Below are 23,070 nucleotides of genomic sequence, written 5' to 3'. Positions count from 1 at the left end.
CTGCTAATGCGCTTGTGACAGTTAGACTTTCTTCAGCAAAGATGGCGGACAGAAATACTCGGAGAGATGTGTACCCCTACACAGACCTGAACTGGATCAAAGATGGCGGAGAGAAATACTAGGATGGAAGCAAATGTAAGGGATTATAACGTCATAACGAATGAAGCAGACACATGTACAGTTGACAGGAATGTTAGTTAATGTAGACACAAACGATTATGCATTTTTTAAATGTAAAGTTCAATTACGAAAATCGAGATTTAGCAAGCTAGTTGACTAGTTAACATTAGCCAGCTAGCTGGCTGGCTTTATGGGTGTTGTGACATAAGTATGAAATTGTCATTCTGGTTGTTTTAGGGACTCCTGAAATGACCAGCAAACCTGGCTGTCGTTTTGTGAAACAGGGGATGTATAGAATCTAGCTAGCTGAAGAATTTACTGGAAATTGAATGTGCAGTTTTGTGAGCTTGCCTTGCTGATATTTGCCATGCAGATAGATGAAATAACGTAGCCAGCTATGTTCTTGCTTATTGTGCAGTGGATGATTATAATACCTGTATGCCTATGGATGTGTAGCTAGCTATCTAGCCGATCTGTGTAATGGACCCGAACGTTTGGTATATATATTAGTACAGAACCTAGCTATGAACCTCAGCTATCATAGCCAGTTGTATCAACTTCAAAACAGCCTGGATGACATTAATGAAGCTCATGGATTGAGTAGAATATAATATCATTTTGTACCAAGGATGCAAGTCGTATATACAGTGGGGCAAAAAAAGTATTTAGTCAGCCACCAATTGTGCAAGTTCTCCCACTAAAAAGATGAGGCCTGTAATTTTCATCATAGGTACAATTCAACTATGACAGACAAAATGAGAAAAAAATCCAGAAAATCACATTGTAGGATTTTTTATGAATTTAATTGCAAATTATGGTGGAAAATAAGTATTTGGTCACCTACAAACAAGCAACATTTCTGGCTCTCACAGACCTGTAACTTCTTCTTTAAGAAGCTCCTCTGTCTTCCACTCGTTACCTGTATTAATGGCATCTGTTTGAACTTGTTATCAGTATAAAATACACCTGTCCACAACCTCAAACAGTCACACTCCAAACTCCACTATGGCCAAGACCAAAGAGCTGTCAAAGGACATCAGAAACAAAATTCTAGACCTGTACCAGGCTGGGAAGACTGAATCTGCAATAGGTAAGCAGCTATGATGAAAATTACAGTTCTCTCTCATCTTAAGTGGGAGAACTTGCACAATTGGTGGCTGACTAAATACTTTTTTGCCCCACTGTACATGTAGTTATTATTATGCATGAGATCTCTACATTGTAGCCTTTACATTTAATATATTCACTGATCATGTACAGTGGGGCAAAAAAGTATTTAGTCAGCCACCAATTGTGCACGTTCTCCTACTTAAAAATATGATAGAGACCTGTAATTTTCATCGTATGTGAAACGTGAAACGCTTTATTGAAAAGCTCATTATCCAAATGTTATAAATACAAGTTCAAACTGTACTTCAATGAACATCTGTTGTGAATTATATAAACAGAGGAGGTGGAAGGAGAGGTGTAAAAGACAGAAAGGGAAAGAGGTAAGAACATAGGAGCAGGGAAGGCATCACATGATTAATGAATCACAGTGCTACCTAAATATTCTCTCAGTTCATCACAATTACATAATAGTGTCTCTCATCAGCCCAAAGGTTATCTTAAAAGCAGGTGAGGTGGTGATGATGGGACTGGGGGTTGGCATCCTCTCACATCAAAACATATCTGCAGATGAGAGAGAGCATGTTTAAGCCTTGTGTTTTTATTCTTTATTCTAACATTGTTAGTCATCAATCAGGAGGTGAAATGCAAAACTGACCTTGGATCATTAACTCTGGGACTACTGCATCTCTATCTGTATTTCAATGTAAAGCATCTCTTTAATAATACTTCCTGTATAATATAAACTGACCTTGGATCATTTACTCTGGGACTACTGCATCTATCTGTATTTCAACGTAAAGCATCTCTTTAATAATACATCCTGTTGACCTGACCAAGTGACCTCTCACCTCTGATCATGCTGTGCCCTCTATTGTAGCCAGTTCAGATGCAGGAGGGGTTCACCGACACAGCTGATATAACCTAGAGGATTTATGGAGAAGGGGAGAGAGGGATGAAGTAAAGGAGAGAGACTGTTATTGAGAAAATGAGGTAGTGACAGTGTTCAACAGGAATCTGTGTGTGGCCTCACCTGGTGTCCACACCACACTAAGTGGCTGCAGAGGACATTATGCTGAAAAACATGAACGGACACACAAGGACAAACAATATAGTGTAGTTATAGAAATAATGAAGTGTCTTACTATTCTCCATGGTTGGCCCTCTTGCCTATTCGTTGAAGGTGGAAGGAGCCACAGTTATACATCTGAACCTGCTTACTGCACAACACAATCCATCAATCAGATTGATACATGAGTGTGTAGGTGTGGGTTATAGGGTGTCTAATTGTTCTACATTTTTTCAATGTGGGTGATTTAAAATAGCCTGTTTTGTTTTTTGCACAGACATCACACCCTTAACTAAACAGCACCCTCACCTGAGAAGTAGAAATCAAGGGAGAGAAACTGTGAATTGAATAACTTCAGTTGACATACCTAAGTAAATGGAAGAATACTCTTATTGCAATGTGAATGGCTTTTAAAAGAGCCTTTGGTTGTGCATAGTGTAGTCTATGGTGTTGCCAGGAAACAGCACCCTCTTTCAAGAAGTAGGAGGTGAAGATCTCCTGCACATGGAATGCCTCTCTTGCTGCGTTGTTGGACCCCATCCTTGAAACATCCTGCAGAGCAGCAGACTTCTCCTCTGGGACATGGCGGCGAGCAGCAGATCCCCTCCTGGTTCTCGTGTCGATCCTCATGAAGTTACGCAGGACACAGGTAGCCTTCACACACCTGAAATCCTCCAGGAGGCAGCCCCAGATGACCCTGGTCACCCAACCTTGCAGTGCCCTACACATTAACTGTAGGAAATCGTTTTGAGGAATCTCCAGTTACAAGGTATCTGTTGGAATATGAAAGACAATGTAATTATTAGACTGTTACATCTCCAGGTCATTGTGGATTACTAAAGTGTAATATCCCTGATAACAAATCATGATAACATTGGATTGATAGATGCATGGGCACACATATGTGCATGTGTAGCATGTGACAATAACAGCAGCATATCAAGGATAGCATCACAAATGAATACATAAACCTCTTCATATGTAGACTGGCTTTCATAGCGCTCTTTATCTGGGGACAGAAAACCTCACAAGAAACAGACTTCATTATAGTCAAATTACACCACACTGAATATTATGTTACTATTATCTCCGTCCTCACTTCTAGGGACTGGAACAACACAAAAGTACCTGTCCTATCCAGAATAGCCTCCTCTCTCACTGACAGTTGGGTCTGCTATCCTTGCACCCTCCTCCATGGCTGTTAGCTAGCTACCTATAAATGCATTTGGAGTTTGTTTTTTTACAGTGATAAATACAACAGCAACGTTTGTCACCAGAGCGTTTTAGAGGATATTACTATTGAACTATGTACCCATTTAATAACCAGACCTTCATACAAACTTGCTCTCCAGAATTCTTGACGGAGTCACAGCGGGCGGCCTAAGCAGCATCTAGTCCATCTGCTGACTGGACGCAGTTGAGTAAAATGTATATTTTATTTTCAGACAACAAGGTAAAGTGTAGGAAGCATGAGTTTTTACTCACCAGTGTAACAACACAGTCTGGTTAATGACTTATTAACTTAGTCGTAGCCACGAAACAGCTATGTTTCTGTTTTAAATTTACAAAATTAAAATGAAATATTAAATGTTTTCTTTACTCAATTATGACAATTGGGTACTTTTTACACCACTGTATTTTTATAACGATCCCTTGCGTCATCCAGCCATTCCTCTGGGTAACCCCGCTGTCTGAAACACTCATCCAGACAGTCGGCTTGTTTGTCATAGTCACTCTGTGTACTACAAATCCTGTGTATGCAACTGTATTGGCTGATGGGGAGGCTCTTTTTTAGGGGTGTAGGGTGGAAGCTGTCTCAGCGTAACAGGGAATTCCTGTCCGTCGGCTTCCTGTATAGGTCTGTGCTAAAGCCACTCCCCTCCCTCTTAATCAAAATGTCCAGATAACTTGTTTCATGCTCATCAAAGGTGAGGGTGAATTTCAGATGTTCAATGCTTGTATTGATGAAGGAGTGGAATCAATGAAGTTCCTCTGCTGTCCCCTGGAATAGAAGGAACACGTCATCAATGAAGCCTTTTTCAGAGCCTCATTGGCTAAAATGGATTGTTAGGGCTGTCGATCACATTCTTCTCTAACAACCCCACATACAGATTGGCATAATTAGATGCTATTATTAAACTACAATGACCATAATGACCTGCGTGTCTACTTGTCTTGTCTGTGTTTCTTTTACACATCATACGTAAAAGAGACCGAAGAATGTGTAACAATATAGCTTCCTCCCTCTCCTCTTCCCTACCTGGGCTCGAATCAGGGACCCTCTGCACACATCAACAACTGACACCTACGAACCATCGTTACCCATCGCTATTAGCACGCACCCTGCTAACTAGCAAGCCACTTCACATCGGTTACAAATGCACAATGATCAATGATATCTGGGATCCCTAGGACATCTCTACCCTAAACCCTAACCTCTACCATTTTAAATGTCAACTTATGGGCTAGGGATGTCCCAAAGATGCATTTCTACCTGAAAATACATGATCTAAGTAAATCAAATCTAATTTTATTTGTCACATACACATGGTTAGCAGATGTTGATGCGAGTGTAGCGAAATGCTTGTGCTTCTAGTTCCGACAATGCAGTAATAACCAACGAGTAATCTAACAATTCCAAAACTACTACCTTATACACACAAGTGTAAAGGGATAAAGAATATGTACATAAAGATATATGAATGAGTGATGGTACAGAGCGGCATACGCAAGATGCAGTAGATGATATAGAGTACAGTATATACGTATACATATGAGATGAATAATGTAGGGTATGTAAACATTATATTAAGTAGCATTGTTTAAAGTGGCTAGTGATATATTTTACATCAATTCCCATTATTAAAGTGGCTGGAGTTGAGTCAGTGTGTTGGCAGCAGCCACTCAATGTTAGTGGTGACTGTTTAACAGTCTGATGGCCTTGAGATAGAAGCTGTTTTTCAGTCTCTCGGTCCCAGCTTTGATGCACCTGTACTGACCTCGCCTTCTGGATGATAGTGGGGTGAACAGGCAGTGGCTCGGGTGGTTGTTGTCCTTGATGATCTTTATGGCCTTCCTGTGACATTGGGTGGTGTAGGTGTCCTGGAGGGCAGGTAGTTTGCCCCCGGTGATGCGTTGTGCAGACCTCACTACCCTCTGGAGAGCCTTACGGTTGTGGGCGGAGCAGTTGCCGTACCAGGCGGTGATACAGCCCGACAGGATGCTCTCGATTGTGCATCTGTAGAAGGTGACAAGCCGAATTTCTTCAGCCTCCTGAGGTTGAAGAGGCGCTGCTGCGCCTTCTTCACGATGCTGTCTGTGTGGGTGGACCAATTCAGTTTGTCTGTGATGTGTACACCGAGGAACTTAAAACTTACTACCCTCTCCACTACTGTTCCATCGATGTCGATAGGGAGGGTGTTCCCTCTGCTGTTTCCTGAAGTCCACAATCATCTCCTTAGTTTTGTTGACGTTGAGTGTGAGGTTATTTTCCTGACACCACACTCCGAGGGCCCTCACCTCCTCCCTGTAGGCCGTCTCGTCGTTGTTGGTAATCAAGCCTACCACTGTTGTGTCGCCCACAAACTTGATGATTGAGTTGGAGGCGTGCGTGGCCACGCGTGGGTGAACAGGGAGTACAGGAGAGGGCTCAGAACGCACCCTTGTGGGGCCCCAGTGTTGAGGATCAGCGGGGTGGAGATGTTGTTATCCACCCTCACCAAACGTTGGCGGCCCGTCAGGAAGTCCAGTACCCAGTTGCACAGGGCGGGGTCGAGACCCAGGTCTCGAGCTTGATGACGAGTTTGGAGGGTACTATGGTGTTAAATGCTGAGCTGTAGTCGATGAACAGCATTCTCACATAGGTATTCCTCTTGTCCAGATGGGTTAGGGCAGTGTGCAGTGTGGTTGAGATTGCATCGTCTGTGGACCTATTTGGGCGGTAAGCAAATTGGAGTGGGTCTAGGGTGTCAGGTAGGGTGGAGGTGATATGGTCCTTGACTAGTCTCTCAAAGCACTTCATGATGACGGAAGTGAGTGCTACGGGGCGGTAGTCGTTTAGCTCAGTTACCTTAGCTTTCTTGGGAACAGGAACAATGGCGGCCCTCTTGAAGCATGTGGGAACAGCAGACTGGGATAGGGATTGATTGACTATGTCCGTAAACACACCAGCCAGCTGGTCTGCGCATGCTCTGAGGGCGCGGCTGGGGATGCCGTCTGGGCCTGCAGCCTTGCGAGGGTTAACACGTTTAAATGTTTTACTCACCTCGGCTGCAGTGAAGGAGAGTCCGCATGTTTTGGTTGCGGGCCGTGTCAGTGGCACTGTATTGTCCTCAAAGCGGGCAAAAAAGTTATTTAGTCTGCCTGGGAGCAAGACATCCTGGTCCGTGATTGGGCTGGTTTTCTTTTTGTAATCCGTGATTGACTATAGACTCTGCCACATACCTCTTCTGTCTGAGCCGTTGAATTGTAACTCTACTTTGTCTCTATATTGACGCTTAGCTTGTTTGATTGCCTTGCGGAGGGAATAGCTACACTGTTTGTATTCGGTCATGTTTCCGGTCACCTTGCCCTGATTAAAAGCAGTGGTTCGCGCTTTCAGTTTCACGCGAATGCTGCCATCAATCCACGGTTTCTGGTTTGGGAATGTTTTAATCGTTGCTATGGGAACAACATCTTCAACACACATTCTAATGAACTCGCTCACCGAATCAGCATATTCGTCAATGTTGTTGTTTGACGCAATACGAAACATATCCCTGTCCACGTGATGGAAGCAGTCTTGGAGTGTGGAATCAGATTGGTCAGACCAGCGTTGAACAGACCTCAGCGCGGGAGCTTCTTGTTTTAGCTTCTGTCTGTAGGCAGGGAGCAACAAAATGGAGTCATGGTCAGTTTTTCCGAAAGGAGAGCGGGGGAGGGCCTTATAAGCGTCGCGGAAGTTAGAATAGCAATGATCCAAGGTTTTGCCAGCCCTGGTTGCGCAATCGATATGCTGATACAATTTAGGGAGTCTTGTTTTCAGATTAGCCTTGTTAAAATCCCCAGCTACAATGAATGCAGCCTCGGGATATGTGGATTCCAGTTTGCAAAGAGTCAAATAAAGTTTGTTCAGAGCCATCGATGTGTCTGCTTGGGGGGGAATATATACGGCTGTGATTATAATCGAAGAGAATTCCCTTGGTAGATAATGCGGTCGACATTTGATTGTGAGGAATTCTAAATCAGGTGAACAGAAGGACTTGAGTTCCTGTATGTTGTTGTGACCACACCACGTCCTGTTAACCATAAAGCATACGCCCCCGCCCCTCTTCTTACCAGAAAGATGTTTGTTTCTGTCGGCGTGATGCGCTGAGAAACCAGCTGGCTGCACCGACTCCGATAGCGTCTCTCCAGTGAGCCATGTTTCCGTGAAGCAAAGAACGTTACAGTGACATTACTCTGATGTCCCTCTGGAATGCTACCCTTGCTCGGATTTCATCAACCTTGTTGTCAAGAGACTGGACATTGGCGAGAAGTATGCTAGGGAGTGGTGCGCGATGTGCCCGTCTCCGGAGTCTGACCAGAAGACCGCTTCGTTTCCCTCTTTTACGAAGTCGTTTTTTTGGGTCGCCGGCTGGGATCTATTCCGTTGTCCTGAGTGAAAGGCAGAACACATGATCCGCTTCGCGAAAGACATATTCTTGGTCGTACTGATGGTGAGTTGACGCTGCTCTTATATTGTATCGACTGTATGTAATGAAACCTAAGATGACCTGGGGTACCAATGTAAGAAATAACACGTAAAAAAACAAAAAACTGCATAGTTTCCTAGGAACGCGAAGCGAGGCGGCCATCTCTGTCGGCGCCGGAAGTAATAAGTGATTGATTGATAGTTGGTATTCAGCAGTCATATATCCTTATTTACTTCATTTAACTACTAAAATAGTGATTTTGTCAGACAGCATAGACAGCAGCTCTACACTTTATTGACTGACTGATCCTTCCATCCCTCAGCCTTCCTCTCCTCTGAAGACCCAGTGAGGGTGGAGCTCAGTCAGAGAGCTGTTGAGGGACTGGCTAGGAAGAACACTTCTACAGCCAGAGAGGTGTAGAAGTGTGGTTTAGATGGTAAATATTTACGTCCCCTTAGCGGTTCATCACGTCAGCAAAAGGGAATATGTTCCATCTATGTTTATTTACATGAGTACAAATTGTCCACTGATATTGGTGTAATTTCCCACCCCTTTTGGCTGTATGAAAGTACATTTCCTCTCAGGCACACATTTGTTCTTTGCTATTGTGAAGGTAATTTGTGTAAAATGTACTTTTCCCCACTACTCTTTACATTGCTTATGCATGACATGACATAAGCAGAGCTGTGGGAGACCACCTCAACGCTCTGGTAGAGCCGGGGATGGTGTTTACCACTCCACCACGCCTTCAGCAGGCTGGAAAAGTGGGATTGATCTGGTTGATCCATTTGTTTGTTTCAGTTTTCAATAGTTGAATCCTTTGACGGATTGTTGATTTCAACTTTTTTCCCAATTTTCAACAAATGCACTGGGTTGGTTGAAAAGTGATACTAAATGGACATACCATGTACTATATTGACATAGTGGAAGAAACTGTTTTTCGTACTAAGATATGCGTTGCTTTAGCACATATTTGTAAATTGGTTTAGCAAGATTCTGTTGATTGGTCAGTCATTGGGTTAATTTGTTTTGCATGTTAATATCAAAACAAGCTTTATTTATACAGCACATTTCAGACATGGATGCAACACAATGGCTTCACAGGAAAAAAACAAATACAAATGAAAATAAACAATTATTTACCAATTAAACATAAGTGGATAAAAAACAGAAGATTAACAACTGAAAGACTAATGAGCATTCTATGGAAATACCATTGAATTGGATGTACATTGTTTGTGTTTCTCAGCAAGAAAACCAAAAATGTCCCTTACATAGAAGAGGGATCTAACAAAGAGTCATTGACAACAACCAAAACTAAACAGGTTTTAGGAGGGGTTCTGAATGACACTATGGGGGTGTTCACTGAAAGTTGACTAGTAACAACAACTGGGACCTAAAAGACACCCACCATGAGACCCACTAAATCTGCCTACTCAATCACTTTTTATAGCTACTGTTTACAGGCCTCCTGGGCCATATACAGCGTTCCTCATTGAGTTCCCTGAATTCCTATCCCTGTAGTCATAGCAGATAATATTCTAATTTTTGGTGACTTTAATATTCACATGGAAAAGTCCACAGATCCACTCCAAAAGGATTTGGGAGCCATCATCGACTCAGGGTTTTGTCCAACATGTTTCTGGACCTACTCACTGTCACAGTCATACTCTGGACCTAGTTTTGTCCCATGGAATAAATGTTGTGGATCTTAATGTTTTTTTCTCATAATCCTGGACTATCGGACCACCATTTTATTATGTTTGCAATTGCAACAAATAATCTGCTCAGACCCCAACCAAGGAGCATAAAACGTTGTGCTATAAATTCATAGACAACACAAAGATTCCTTGATGCCCTTCCAGACTCCCTCTGCCTACCCAAGGACGTCAGAGGACAAAAATCAGTTAACCACCTAACTGAGGAACTCAGTTGAACCTTGCGCAATACCCTAGATACAGTTGCACCCCTAAAAACTAAAAACATTTCTCATAAGAAACTAGCTCCCTGGTATACAGAAAATACCCGAGCTCTGAAGCAAGCTTCCAGAAAATTGGAACGGAAATGGCGCCAAACCAAACTGGAAGTCTTCCGACTAGCTTAGAAAGACAGTACCGTGCAGTATCGAAGAGCCCTTACTGCTGCTCGATCATCCTATTTTCCCAACTTAATTGAGGACAATCCAAAATTTATTTTTTATACTGTCGCAAAGCTAACTAAAAAGCAGCATTCCCCAAGTGAGGATGGCTTTCACTTCAGCAGTAATAAATTCATGAACTTCTTTGAGGAAAAGATCATGATTATTAGAAAGCAAATTACGGACTCCTCTTTAAATCTGCGTATTCCTTCAAAGCTCAGTTGTCCTGAGTCTGCACAACTCTGCCAGGACCTAGGATCATGAGAGACACAAGTGTTTTAGTACTATATCTCTTGACACAATGATGCAAATAATCATGGCCTCTAAACCTTCAAGTTGCATACTGGACCCTATTCCAACTAAACTACTGAAAGAGCTGCTTCCTGTGCTTGAACCTCCTATGTTGAACATAATAAACGGCTCTCTATCCACCGGATGTGTACCAAACTCATTAAAAATGGCAGTAATAAAGCCTCTCTTGAAAAAGCCGAACCTTGACCCAGACAATATAAACAAACTATCGGCCTATATCGAATCTTCCATTCCTCTCAATTCTTTTTGAAAAAGCTGTTGCGCAGCAACTTCCTAAAGATAAACAATGTATACGAAATGCTTCAGTCTGGTTTTAAACCCCATCATAGCACTGAGACTGCACTTGTGAAGGTGATAAATTACCTTTTAATGGCATCAGACCGAGGCTCTGCATCTGTCCTCGTGCTCCTAGACCTTAGTGTTGCTTGTGATACCATCGATCACCACATTCTTTTGGCGAGATTGAAAATCCAAATTGGTCTACACGGACAAGTTCTGGCCTGGTTTAGATCTTATCTGTCGGAAAGATATCGGTTTGTCCTCTGGTTCTGTTTTAGGACCACTATTGTTTTCACTATATATTTTACCTCTTGGGGATGTCATTCGAAAACATAATGTTAACTTTCACTGCTATGCGGATGACACAGCTGTACATTTCAATGAAACATGGTGAAGCCCCAAAATTGACCTCACTAGAAGCCTGTGTTTCAGACATAAGGAAGTGGATGGCTGCAAACCTTCTACTTTTAAACTCGGACAAAACAGAGATGCTTGTTCTAGGTCCCAAGAAACAAAGAGATCTTCTGTTGAATCTGACAATTAATCTTAATGGTTGTACAGTCGTCTCAAATAAAACTGTGAAGGACCTCGGTGTTACTCTGGACCCTGATCTCTCTTTTGACAAACATATCAAGACTGTTTCAATTACAGATTTTTTCCATCTACGTAACATTGCAAAAAATCAGAAACTTTCTTTCCAAAAATGATGCAGAAAAAGTAGTCCATGCTTTTGTTACTTCTAGGTTAGACTACTGCAATGCTCTACTTTCCGGCTACCTGGATAAAGCACTAAATAAACTTCAGTTCGTGCTAAATACGGCTGCTAGAATCCTGACTAGAACCAAAAAGTTTGATCATATCACTCCAGTGCTAGCCTCCCTGCACTGGCTTCCTGTCAAGGCAAGGGCTGATTTCAAGGTTTTACTGCTAACCTACAAAGCATTACATGGGCTTGCTCTTACCTATCTCTCTGATTTGGTCCTGCAGTACATACCTACACGTACGCTACGGTCACAAGACGCAGGCCTCCTAATTGTCCCTAGAATTTCTAAGCAAACAGCTGGAGGCAGGGCTTTCTCCTATAGAGCTCCATTTTTATGGGATGGTCTGCCTACCCATGTGAGAGACGCAGACTCGGTCTCAACCTTCACCTCTTTAGTGGGTCATATGATTGAGTGTAGTCTGGCCCAGGAGTGTGAAGGTGAACGGAGAGGCTCTGCAGCAACGAACCACCCTTGCTGTCTCTGCCTGGCCGGTTCCCCTCTTTCCACTGGGATTCTCTGCCTCTAACCCTATTACAGGGGCTGAGTCACTGGCTTACTGGTGCTCTTTCATGCCGTCCCTAGGAGGGGTGCGTCACTTGAGTGGGTTGAGTCACTGATGTGATCTTCCTGTCTGGGTTGGCGCCCCCCCCTGGGTTGTGCCGTGGCGGAGATTTTTGTGGGCTATACTCGGCCTTGTCTCAGGATGGTAAGTTGATGGTTGAAGATATCCCTCTAGTGGTGTGGGGGCTTTGGCAAAGTGGGTGGGGTTATATCCTTCCTGTTTGGCCCTGTCCGGGGGTATCATCGGATGGGGCCACAGTGTCTCCTGACCCCTCCTGTCTCAGCCTCCAGTATTTATGCTGCAGTAGTTTGTGTCGGGGGGCTAGGGTCAGTTTGTTATATCTGGAGTACTTCTCCTGTCTTATCCGGTGTCCTGTGTGAATTTAAGTATGATCTCTCTAATTCTACCATGGACTACCTGGCATGATGACTCCTTGCTGTCCCCAGTCCACCTGGCCGTGCTGCTGCTCCAGTTTCAACTGTTCTGCCTTATTATTATTTGACCATGCTGGTAATTTATGAACATTTGAACATCTTGGCCATGTTCTGTTATAATCTCCACCCGGCACAGCCAGAAGAGGACTGGCCACCCCACATAGCCTGGTTCCTCTCTAGGTTTCTTCCTAGGTTTTGGCCATTCTAGGGAGTTTTTCCTAGCCACTGTGATTCTACACCTGCATTGCTTGCTGTTTGGGGTTGTAGGCTGGGTTTCTGTACAGCACTTTGAGATATCAGCTGATGTACGAAGGGCTATATAAATAAATTTGATTTGATCAATTAGTCTTCGAATTAATTAATTAATTTCTTTACCTCACGTTAGTCTCATTCCAAACGTCGTAAATTGTTGGTTATCCGCACGAACCTAGTCTTCACTATGAGTCATCTATACATCAATTGTCTTAAATAATTTATTTATTACTGACTAAGTAATTCACAGAAATGCATAAACAAATAAACAAACAAACAAAGTATATGTAATGATAGGAGAATGTGCCCTAGTGGGCTAAACCGGCATGGCGGCTTGTTAGACAAAAGGGGAAGTGGGGGTCGACTAAGAAGTCACAACAAAGTGATAATTATAACAATTGAAATGCTAATCCTTTGCACATGAACACTCACTCATTCGGGAACAATTGCAATCAATATATATATTTACGCTCAGTGTGTTGTCTTGATCGCTGGTGAAAAGTTTGCGTCTTTTATAGAATTGTCCGTCTCTCTCCCTCTTGGTTGTGGTTAGAGGGGATAGTTCAGAGTGACATTCGTTATAGAATGGATGTTTCGGCGGTTGTCATTGTTTGCGTTCAATGATACCGAATTCCTAGCTGCAGACTAGTAATTAATATCAAAGACTTGTTCTTATTCTGTCGGTATCGATAGTCTTCGAGTTTAACCACGTGGTATGGTTAAAAGATTCAGCAATGGTCTACAACCTTTGTCCCCCTCCTAATGGATAAAAACATGGTCTGCAACCTTTAGCCATCTCGTAATTGAGTTAAGCTCGGTCTGCTGATCGATAACCCGAGTGGGGGTTTTATTCGGAAGGGCCGAAAAGGGACTGTCCCAGGATGTCTGACCCTAACTGGGATCAGGGGCGGTCCTCTGATTTAGTTCAAATCAAAAGGAAATTGTATTTGTCTTCATTAAACAGTCCAAAATCATATTACACAATTATGCAAACAGTATCATACTCACTCATTCATCTTATACCACAATTAGATGTAAACATAATATCTGAGGCTATTATATAAACAGCGTTATAGTAATGTGCCCACACCGTCTCCCATGAGCTTCCCCAAGTTGTGACAAACGGACCAGTTCGTAGCTGTATTCTTCGCCAATCTTTTATACTTTCTCCGGGAACATGAAATTTGTTCGTACCTCAAGTTCCGTGAGGTGGAAGGAATTCCTTTGTTCTCCATGAAAATCTACTCTCTCTATACTGTGTGGCCCTGTGGCAGGGTCTTCTCAGGAATTTACGACGTCTCTCTGACCACAGCAACCTAGTTGAAGGAGGCAAGGGGGAGGCAGGGAGAGGGGGATGGGGCTTGCTATACCCAAAGAGGCCAAAGTCATGACAACAGGTTGCTTATGAGTGCATTTCACATTACTTTTGGATTATAATTGTAAGGTTTGTTTGAATATCCTGCTTAAAATGTTTGTGTTATTGTCGCAAATCGACTGATTTATACTTTAAAAAAACACTTCAAGTAAAATGCTCTTTGGCTAGCTTTGCCATCAACCTGACAATGAGGGTTTGTACACTAAGTGTTTAACAAATTGGCCCATAACTTCACCTAACAACAACATAGACCTACTGTAGGACCCATTACTTCACCTAACAACAACATAGACCTACTGTAGGATCCATAACATAGACCTACTGTAGGATCCATAACTTCACCGAACAACAACATAGACCTACTGTAGGACCCATAACTTCACCTAACAACAACATAGCTCTACTGTAGGACCCATAACTTCACCTAACAACAACATAGACCTACTGTAGGACCCATAACTTTTTATTTTACCTTTATTTAACTGGGCAAGTCAGTAACAAATTCGTATTTACAATGACGGCCTAGGAACAGTGGGTTAACTGCCTTGTTCAGGGGCAGAATGACAGATTTTTACCTTGTCAGCTCGGGGATTCGATCTTATAACCTTTCAGTTACTGGCCCAACGCTCGGCTACCTGTCGACCCACTTGCCGCCCCACTTCACCTAACAATAACATAGACCTACTGTAGGAGCCATAATTTCACCTTACAACAACATAGACCTAATACTATATATAATTGTATATTTCAGGTGAAACAAGGAAACTAAAATGTCTTTGTCATGACATTTCATAACCTGATCACCAGTTAATTGTGTGAATAATCCCACTAGGCTACTCTGTAACGTGATGTCATTCTAAATGTCCTGAATAAAGAAAAATTGCTTTGTGTGTTGTACAATAGCATATCCATCAAGGAACAGTTTTCTACACATTACGAGCAAAGTATCTCTGTGTCCAAACAGACTAACGAGACCCTACTGTAAATCAAGCAGACAATAACACATTATAAACATAAATTTGTAAGGGATGTTGGATCCAACGTGGAGCATGGCATAACTGTCTTTACCGGTGTAATGAATGAAGAAGCACTTTGATTGTTGTTGCATGTCGTGATGTTGTCATTCAGAAAATTATTTCCTGGATCAGCTGATGATAGTTGAACATGCGACTAACTAAACAGCTACAGTATTAAGTATTATGTTTAATTATTGAAGAACTGCGATAATGACAGTACCGATTTGGGTGTTAAAGTTAAGGTGACTCTCGGTTAGAACCATTGGATTTAGAAAACTGAATTTTTTTAGGATTTCTGTGCCCATGAATACTGTTTTCCCATTGCAACATAATGAGACACTAAATGTGACGTAGTTAGAGTGCATTTCAGAATACAAAAAACTGTCCCACTTACATACCTTAAGGGAACATTTTGACATTTGCCATATGGTTAGTGAGAAAGTCCACATTGCAAATGTACGGTCCCTTACTAGACGTCCGAAAACGTTTCTAAAATTTGCGGACGGCGTCGGGCCGTGCGGCAGGGTCGGATCTTCAAGGAAGTCATCAAACGAACTCTCTCGGACATTCGGTTTCCGTTTGATAAAATAATCAAATTTTGGTCATTTTTCCGCTGTCCCGGTAAATCCCACAAGAGGGCGAATGGAATGTACAAAAAATAAATGTACAAAACATCACCAATCACGACGTGGCCTTATCTCCTAAATGGAAAATATTTAGAGGCCGAAACTTGGTGAGCGTAGGTTTGGCATAATGGGCAGTTGGCCCCGAACAAGATGGCGTCTAGGCCTCAACGGTTTTTGAGTTATGGCCATTTTTCTGGGATTAAAGGTCCAAAATGAAAATAGAGCAATAATTTTTCCGCTTCACGTAAAAGTAAAAGAACTACTGTGTCAATATAAAAAGAACCATGCATTTATCTATTGTCATTTAAGAGAAATCGTACAATGTCAAATTGGTGATGTTCAAAAACAGTTACAGATCCAGGAGCTCAGATGCGAGATTTCTGTGATTTTCTGAAATAACACACACTCACTAAACCCTCCGTAAATAAGTCAGTTCTTAACATAAAGACTTAAAACTCAGGATTCTGTAAAGGCATACGCCAATCAGGATATGTGTTTACTTATAGCTTCCTGTGCCTTACCGGAAGTGCCTTAAATGGTGTCATATGGGCTGTTTCAAATGGTTAAAAAGGTCAGATCGTTTCAAAACTTCACGTGTGATTAGGCAACCCCCATGAAGTGTAAATAAGTCATTTCTCCCATAAAATTTCCAAGAAAAAAAATCACACACACACAGCTAGGACAGAGGGCCACAGTGTGGTGCGTAGAGACAGACAGTGCCTGCAATAGTTACCTTTGTTTGAGCTAAAAAAGAACCGTCAGACCTAGAAACCTGTTCTAGACCTCAGGTCGATAGTGCGTGGTGAGTTACATGGCTCTAGAAGGTTCTCGGACCGAGAAACAGCCTCGTACGATTGCAATGACTTCAATTCATTTTGACCATTACGAAAATGACAACATTTAGAAAAGTCTCAGAGACGCAAGACTAGGTGCATTGAAACCGGCTCGGACCATAGAGACGGACCCCAAACGTTTCTGTCAGATAGCTCATTCAATGACCCCATAGCAAGACATGGAAAAAAGTGGATTTTCAGCACCAATTAAGGTCTTGCTCGGGCACCGACTGACCTATCGAGCCAAAACCCGGGATTCGGGGTCGCCTCACATAGGCCTACACATAATGTCAGAACTGGACCCGCAGCTAGAACGTAACTATGTGTTTTACGTTTTTATTATGTTTTAATCTGAAGGCGCTGTGAATTATGGGCCTGCTCTGAAATATGTGATAGTTGGCTTCTAAATGAGTTGGAAAAAGTGGGTTTGGTGTCAGATGGTATCAGTTTAGTGTCAGAATGACATCTAATTGACTGATGGACACTGACTTGCTAGTTGACTTTTGTACATTTGCAATATGTTTAAACGGAGAGGGACCATCACCAAAATGGCATTCTGAAATCAACACTAAAAATGGCATCACCATAGTCTCCAGAGTGTGCCGAGTTCAACGAGACGCCCCGCTTGACCGTAGCTCGCTCTGAGTGCAGCAACAGTGAAAAGAATCAGGCTCAAAATTAGGCCTGGCCCTAAATTTCAGGCGCTTTTGGGGGACAGCGGTGGAACCGTTAGGTTTAGAAGGACAATTCAACCACAGGAATGTTCCTAAGGTCCTCTCGATCTGTGCAAGCCTAACCTTGACCGTGTGGCATTAACCCTTAACAGTAAAACAGGGTTTTTTGATCTCACAGATTACAATGATATCTCTCCCCCTATACATTGCCTGCTCCCCTAAATTCAACCTAGAGCCTATGTGGGTTAATAATGCCTTATGAACCTGTCTTCAATGACAATCCATCAGGCCACTATGAGGTCTACCTGTGTCGATTCTAAGCTTCCTGGAGCAACCGGAAGTGATTAAATTCACCCAAAAGGTATTTTGATGTACATAACCTGCAAATGTGAAAATGACTGCATTCAACCCTGTGTAGATCAGTCAATTCTTAACATAAAGGCTTTAAACTCAGGATTCTGTAAGAGCATACCCCAAGAAAGATGTGTTTACTTATAGCTTATAAGTGCCATAATTGGTGTCACAGGGGCTGTTTCGAAGGGTTAAAAAAGTCAGATCTTTCCAAAACTTCATATGTTCGATTAGGCAACCCTAATGACTCATGACTCCCATAAAATGTCAAAGAAAAACTAAATCACACACACACAGCTTGGAAGAAGGGACACATTGGGGTGCGTAGAGACATACACTGCCTGCATTAGTTAACCTTGTTGGAACTTTTAAAAAACCGTCAGACCTAGAGTTCCGAAACTTTATAAACCTGTTCTAGACCTCAGGTCGATAGTGCGTGGTGAGTTACGTGGCTCTAGAAGGTTCTCGGACCGAGAAACAGCCTCGTACATTTGCAATAACTTCAAATAATTTTTGATTCACGAAAATGCCGACATTTAGAAATGTCCCAGAATCGCAAGACTAGGTGCATTGCGACCGCCTCGGCCCATCTGTCCGATAGCTCATTCAAGGACCCCGTAGCAAGGCATGGAAAAAAGGCATGGATTTTCAGCACCAATTAGGGTCTTGCTCGGGCACCAAATGACCTATCAAGCCGAAACTTGGGATTCGGGGTCACCTCACATAGGCCTACACATAATGTCAGAACTGGACCCGCAGCTAGAACATAACTACATGTTTTACGTTTTATTATGGTTTGAACAGAAGGCGTTGCGAATTTTGGGCCAGCTCTGAAGTATGTGATAGTTGGCTTCTAAACGAGTTGGAAAAAGTGGGTGTGGTGTCAGTTTATATATGTTTGGTGTCAGAATGATATCTAATTGACTGATGGACGGTGACTTGTTGGTGACTTTTGTCCATTTGCAATATGTTTAAACAGTGAGGTACCATCACCAAAGTGACATTCTGAAATCAACCCCAAGGAGTGATGGAGAGGAACCATAATCACTGCCCAGCCATCCCGAGTTCATCGGGCCAGTCAATTTCGCATTCCTGCAGGATTTTTGAGCATGCCAAATTCGTGAGGGTAAATGCCCATTGAACCATTTTGCAAATGCACAGTGCATTTGCAACAGTGAAAAAAACATCACCAAATGGACATGATGAAATCAACACAACGAGCGATGCAAATGGACAAAACATATGCCTGATGAAATAATAACAGTAATTTAAAATAAAATATGATAATAAAATTTGACAAAAGTATATTCATACAGTTCTTACACATGATTAATTGACAAAAATCGATCAGTCCAGAAAGCAGTTTTTTAAGGGGGTGATACGTTTTTGAAAAAAAGTTCACATTTTCGACTTTTGACTTCCTATGAAATCATATTGCAAAAGGAGAAAACATATGCCTTATGCAGAAGTAAAAAAAAAAAAAAAAAATTTAAATTATGATAATAAAATATGACTAAAGTATGTTGATACATTTCTTATACATGTGTAATTGACACAAAAATCGAAAGAATTTTGAAAAACGGTCCAGAAAGCACTTTTTTAAGGGGGTGATACGTTTTAGAAAAAATGTTCCGTTTTTCAAAATTTTACTTTTGGATGTTTGCAATATGAAAAACCACAGTGGAGCGCACTCGCCATCTTTTGGATTTTTAAAGTGTTACACTTGGCATTTGCCATTTGCAATCAACTTTGAATGAAACGACGCCTAATTGAGTGGTGTTGGACACCGTGTATATGGTTTGTCCAGTGCCAATGACTTCCCATTCATTTTTGTACATTTCAGGGGTGTGTTCCCTTACATAACCTAGTCACTACCATTTATGTAAATGATTAATACCCTTTAGCCTTGGCCACCCTTATCTTTCTGCTTAGTTTCCATTCTCTGATTGGCTCAGACATTAGGGCATAGATTCTATTGGTGGCGTGACCATTGCAATGACACAAAAATAAACAGACATGCACACTCCTATTGCAGGTGCCTATAACTGATTAACTAATGCTCCTGTCCAATGGCCTTCACAAGTCCAAGCCTATGGTGCTTACAAATGATTAACCAGTGTTTCTGTCCGAAGGCCTTCACAAGACCCAGAATGACCAGGTGTGTTGATCCAGCTTTGCACAATCACATATGTCTAATGGTTAACTATATTGATTCTGCTACCTACTTCTAACAGTACAATTCTAAACTGGACAATTCTAAAGGTACTGGAAAATGTCCAATAATCTCCAGGAATTTAAAATAGGAATGGGGTTGCCCTAATGCTGGGGGAACACCAGTAAGCTTAATTCACTGGAAGTTATGCATGCCAGCCAACGGTAGTCAATGTTGGGCTCCCATGTGGCTAGGATAGGATATAGTGCTTGAGGTGTCACTACAGTCCCTGGTTAAATTCCAGGCTGTATCACAACCGGCCGTGATTGGGAGTTCCATAGGGTGCTGCACAATTGGCCCAGCGTTGTCCGGGTTTGGCCGGGGTAGGCCATTATTCTAAATAAGAATTTGTTCTTAACTGACTTGCCTGGTTAAATAAAGGTTCAATTTAAAACAAATTAAAATAGTGATTTATGGTAAAAACATTTTTACAAAACTGTCAAGGCACCAACTTTGAGAAGGTTTTAAAACAAACATTTCAAACCAATTCATTAACTTAAAGAAATAATGAATGTTTCTGAATCTAGGTATGTTTCACCTTTAATGTAAATGGTATGAAGAAAAATGGCTGAATATTATACAATGACTTAAACAGTTTGATCCCCACAGGAAATCTACACTGGCAATTCTAGAATATACTATATATCCTAGAAACCTGGTTAAACTATCATTATGATGACATGGATGAATTCTAGAGTATACTATACAGCCTAGAAACCTGGTTAAACTATCATTATGACATCATGGAAGAATTCTAGAATATACTATATAGCATAGAAACCTGGTTAAACTATCATTATGACATCATGGATGGCCAGTCCTTGTATTCATAGTGTAGTGAATTCTGGGGGTAGCCCTGAGCTGAACTCAAACCTGGGTCCAGTGACTGTCAAGCCAACACCTTATAACTGTTACGCCAAGATGTCTGAACTTCTTGACGAGTTCGCTAGGTGTTGGGTTACGGTTTCTACAATAGCTTTCTCTATGAATTTGAGTGGTTACATTTCTCCAGCCCCCTTCCCTCAGCTGTTTACCAAACCAAGACTCAGGTCAGGCATTTTGTTGCTATGTAAAACCTAGGTAGTCCCTTTAAAAAAGCCCCATCAACCAATCTGCAGTTTAAACAATAACAAAGTGTTTTGGTAATAAGATGATGATGGGGATGGAGAAATGTAACTACTCTCAAATTCATAAACAGACCTATGGATGCAAGGACTGACCATTCATGATATCAACATTATAGTTTTAACCATGTTGAGGCTATATAGTGTTGATTTACATTGTTTCTAAACATTAGAGTAAACAAGCTTATTTGGGGATCTGATGGGGTACAACAGTTGAACTAAGCTCATGAGGCATGTGTTATATTCCCCAAGAATAAATGGCAATAAATAAATAATTTGGAAGTCCAAATATGGAATGTAGCTATTGCATATTTACCCTTTAACACCAAACATCAGTTCAACTGCAGAGTTTGTGCCTCTGTTTTAATGACAGTTCTTACTAGTGTTAATCGAGTCCCGGTTCCCCAAAACCATCTTATGGCAAAGTTCATCATTGGAACCATCCCATCGGACGCCTTAAGATGCATTTGAGAAACCGGGCCCAGATATTCAGTTTCCTCCTCTTCTTCCATTTTGGATGTGGCAGTCATCTCCCCCTCCTCCTCTTTCACTCCAAAAACTGCATTCTCCTCTGCCTCCTCTTTCACTCTTAACGTGCCTACCTCTTCTTCCACTGTAACGGCCTCACACTCTACTTGTTTTTGTATTGTAACATCCTTCTCTTCCTCCTCCTCTTTGACGAGACCCTCTTTCTCCGTCCAGCAGACCTCATCTTCTTTAACAGGAGAGTAGCTTAGTGAACTCATCTTCGGGAACGTTAGCTAGCTAGGCTAATGCTAACTTAACCAGCCCGCTAGCTGAATAATATCAATAACACCGTAAATATGAAATTAAAACGGATAACTAACTAGACGACAGCAATGGGTTTAAAACACAGTGGCTAATATACACTAAAGAGTCTAACGAGCTTTATTGGTTCAGATTTTTAGGCTAGGCAAGCTACCGAGTTGGCTGACTACATGTTCCTGCTGTTGAAAGAAGGGTTCCGTCCACTAGAATATACGTCACACTAGCAGCATTGCCTTAAAGTCGCACACCAGACCTAGTCTGTTCATTATATACATTTATATGATGTATTGTTACACCACGTAGAAGCAGTATGGACCTAGTCTGTTCATTATATACATCTATATGATGGATTGTTACACCAACAAAAAAAGGGAAATTATATTATTTTATGCTAATACAATTGCTCAGAGAAAGAGATTTAGTTTAACATGTAATTCTCAAAAGGTAAGGGTCTGAATTATTGACACCCATGTTTAAATTCTCCAGCACCCTCCCATTGGGAGGAAAACGACAGTGAAATGTTTTATGAGATTAGAGAACACATTGGGTGGGATCTTAGACCATTCCTCCTTACAGAATCTCTCCAGGTTCTTAATTTATTTTGTCTGCGTTTGTAGACTGCCCTGTTCAATTCAAACCACAGATTATCAATGGAGTTCAAGTCCAAAGACTGGGGTGGCCGTTGAAAATGTTGATTTTGTGCCCAATTAACCATTTCTTTGTGGATGTTGATGCCTTGCTGGAAGATCGACTTATGGCCAAGTTTCAGCCTCCTAGCAGAGAGGTAACCAGGATTTGGGCTAAAATATCCTGGTAGTGGGTAAAGTTTACTTATTTATTTTATACAGTAATTTTTGCTAATCTTTATCAAGGTTATCAATAACTAGGTGATAATTTTGATATCTAGTTATTTGACTGAATCAAGAATACAGATGTGGAGTAGATGTTGAGTTTGTTTTAAATTCTCATAAAAAAATCTTAACTAATCAAACTACACTTGTTGCTCTTTGTACGTGTTGATGTAATATTCTTATTTATTGGAGAAGAAAAAAACGTTTCCCTAAACTGTTTATAATATTAAAATTCAATGAAGAAGAAAAAAAGTTTTCCCTCCTCAACTGCGTTTTACTCCCTCCAGACAGCAGATGCGATATGTGTCTTTCAGGCGATGTTTCTAGTGTGACGTATAATCTAGTGGACGGAACGCTTCTTCAACAACTGCAGCCACCTCGGTAGCTCGCTAGGCAACAAAGTCGGAACATTCAAGTTCTTTAGACAATTTCGTGTTTTATTTGCCACTATGATTTAAACGTACTTATGTGGAAACAACTAGCTACCCTATTTAATTTAATATGTACGTTG

General features: G+C 41.6%; 1 long non-coding RNA gene across 2 annotated transcripts; it reads right to left on the bottom strand.

Moving 5' to 3' along the window:
• Positions 1–901: 901 nt before the first annotated feature.
• On the bottom strand, positions 902–21,916 carry LOC135563544 (uncharacterized). Of its 2 annotated transcripts, XR_010460364.1 has the most exons (3): positions 21,522–21,916; positions 2,079–3,069; positions 902–1,791 (listed from the first exon to the last, which is right to left on the bottom strand). It is a non-coding gene; the product is annotated as an uncharacterized LOC135563544 (long non-coding RNA). The 2 variants fall into 2 exon arrangements; XR_010460363.1 differs by lacking the exon at positions 21,522–21,916 and having other exon boundaries at positions 2,079–16,068.
• Positions 21,917–23,070: the final 1,154 nt, after the last annotated feature.

This window comes from Oncorhynchus nerka, linkage group LG21 (genome assembly GCF_034236695.1).
Source record: "Oncorhynchus nerka isolate Pitt River linkage group LG21, Oner_Uvic_2.0, whole genome shotgun sequence".
Classification (NCBI taxonomy): Eukaryota; Metazoa; Chordata; class Actinopteri; order Salmoniformes; family Salmonidae; genus Oncorhynchus; species Oncorhynchus nerka.
The sequence above is the reverse complement of the archived record's forward strand: the minus strand, read 5'-3'. Positions and strand labels throughout refer to the sequence as shown.